The following is a 2,710-nucleotide window of genomic DNA, read 5'->3' on the forward strand; positions in this document are numbered from 1 at the left end:
AAGCATATGATGCTTTCAAGATCATATGTCTTTGGTCATTGATTTATGGTTCATGATTGCATTGATGCATTGATCTTCGGGTCTTCTATTTATCATTCGACCCATTGGGATTCATATGGCATTATAGGCTATTCATTTTTTATTCACCCATGTATCTCAGTCCATTTGATCAGATTCATTCATTTTTGCTTGATAGGATGTATTAGAATAAGTCATAAAGTTATGTTTCATTGGAAACCAAGTTTATTCATTGTAAGAAATTCTCCACATTACAAGTCATGGGTACATTTTTACAAGTTCATACAAATACAAACAAGAAAACCCTAGTCTAAAACCTGCAGTTGAATTTGGTCAAATATTGACTTTTTGGTCAACTAGTTGACCAAAGTCAACAACCTTTTCCTAAGTCCACATCATCTTGATCTTCAAGCTCATGTCCATTGGAGTCATGCCTTCATCCATGACCAAATCCTCAATGCTAAGCAAACCTGTAAAATCACATTTGACACCAATTAGATTCACCTTGCCATAATTTTGTTCAATTCACGTAATTTTTTAACAAGCCAAAACAATTCATTTGTTGTTTTTCATTACTAACTTTATTAACATGAGTGAACCTAAACCTAACATAAAAATTAACCAATTACCTATTGTTTATAATTTCACTCCAACTAGTCCTAAATTAATGCATAACGATTGCCAAGAGTTTTCTACTTCATTAACACTAGTTTAGATGATTTTCACAACTAACACAAATACAAGCATTCAAAAAATGGTATTCCTTCAATCAATTCCATAAAGTCCAATCTTAAACCTTTCCATACTATTCCAATGACTCAAAGGATTCAATCAAGAAATTCCGTAACACTTCCCACATCAGTCCATACAATACACAATTCCATAATACATTTCCATATACATTCCAAGCGCATGCCATAATATAGTTCCAAGCAACTTAAACTTAAATGCATAACAAAAAAATCACAAAACAATTCAACCTGCAATTTGCTAAAAGAATGAAAATATATCTCCTTCAATTTTCTAACATAGCACAATTTGGACTCCCTCATAACTAACAGAAGTTGGATTCTAACTGCATATAACATTCAATCGAATTTTGAAATACTAACTAACACATCACATTCAACCAACTTTTGCAAATTAATAGAGTTCAATGTAACCTAATTTGTAACTACTAACTAACTTCTAATTCCAAGGAGATTACATTTGAATTTGAGTTTCATTTGAATTGAGTTTCTAACAGAATTTCAGAGGAGAGAGTCTATAAATAGCGATCACCACTCTTCAATTGATGGACCAATCACAAATTCACCAATTACTCTCTCCAATCACCTCACTGCAATTTTCATAGATTCTCAGTTTCACTCTTCCCTCTCTGATTCACCCACTTCACGATTCAGTTACAATCAATTCACCATTTTCTGAAAACTTTAGAGATTCACCACTCATTCACGATTCAAGCAAACTCCAAAGGATATCAATCATCATTACTCTCTGTGTTCAAGCTCTCTCTATCTCGTGCTCATAGCTCAGTCATCACAATTCATAGAAGTTAAGAAGAAGTTTGAAGAATCAGAAGAGGTAGAAGAATTAGAAGAAAGAAGAAGAAGATAGGAGCAACAAGTACCTGATTCAAGTGATTTTCCATCGCAGAAAGCGTCTTCTCTGATTCAACGACTCGCCGGAGCAATTCTCAGCTTCGGAGGTATTTTTTATTCTCGATTCCTTTCGTCTTTTCTACCATGATATAGATTATGGTTAGGGGAACAAATCCCTAACCCCCAGGGCTTTAATTCCGAGGGAGAAAGATTTAATTTCAGTTTAGGATAGGTTTCTTCCTTTATCTGCTTTGATTCAGGCCATTCTTTAGGAATTAGTTTTTGTCATGATGATATTTGGATTTAGGATGTTGAACTGAATAAGATGATGTATCAATTTTGGACATTGAGGCTCCTCCGCCGCTGGAGGCGACCTCTAGTGCGACGCAGGGGAAACTGAGATAAGGTGAACGGAAGCTCTATGGTTCACATTTTTGTTTTCACTTAAATCTAAGTTTAGCACCCGATAAATGTGCTTCACATGCTTGCTCATTGTCGCGTGGCCCTGGTTGAGTCACACACTCATAATCACCTTCACTTCCCTTCAGCTTGTTTGGACTCTGGGCTGTTTGGCCTAATTCTAAGCTATTCACACCTCTCCCATCTGTGGCACCCGTGATTCCTTATCTTGTTTGATTTGGTCCCTTTGCTTGGCCCAATTTTTATTTGCACACTATCTTACTGAAACGGTACCCCCTGAGTGCACTCATTTTGATTAGTTCTTTTAATTTTTGTTTCCTGTAATATTTTGCTTATATTGATCCTTGTTGATATAGAATTTAATTAGTTTTTTTAACATGATTTAGTTAATTAGAATTAATTGATGTAGGTTAATTCTTGTTTAATAATTGAAAATGAATAGAAAATATGTTTTAACCTAGTTTTAGTTTAGGTTTAAATATGTAAATTGTACATGATAATTGTTGGTTACATGATGTGATTTGATCTTAATTATTCTATGTTTTAGATTTTAATTCATGTTTAGAATAATTGGTTAGGATTTAATTGATTAGAATTAATCTTTTTCATTTAGGTTTAGTTGATATTTTAATCATTTGTGTTCTCATGTGAACTTTGATATTGATTTCTCT

General features: G+C 33.7%; 1 long non-coding RNA gene across 1 annotated transcript; it reads right to left on the reverse strand.

Moving 5' to 3' along the window:
- Window positions 1-208: 208 nt before the first annotated feature.
- LOC127119110 (uncharacterized) lies at window positions 209-2,233 on the reverse strand. Its single transcript, XR_007802632.1, has 2 exons — window positions 1,649-2,233; window positions 209-488 (listed from the first exon to the last, which is right to left on the reverse strand). It is a non-coding gene; the product is annotated as an uncharacterized LOC127119110 (long non-coding RNA).
- Between the last annotated feature and the right edge of the window lie 477 nt (window positions 2,234-2,710).

Source organism: Lathyrus oleraceus, chromosome 2 (assembly GCF_024323335.1).
Source record: "Lathyrus oleraceus cultivar Zhongwan6 chromosome 2, CAAS_Psat_ZW6_1.0, whole genome shotgun sequence".
NCBI classification, from domain to species: domain Eukaryota; kingdom Viridiplantae; phylum Streptophyta; class Magnoliopsida; order Fabales; family Fabaceae; genus Lathyrus; species Lathyrus oleraceus.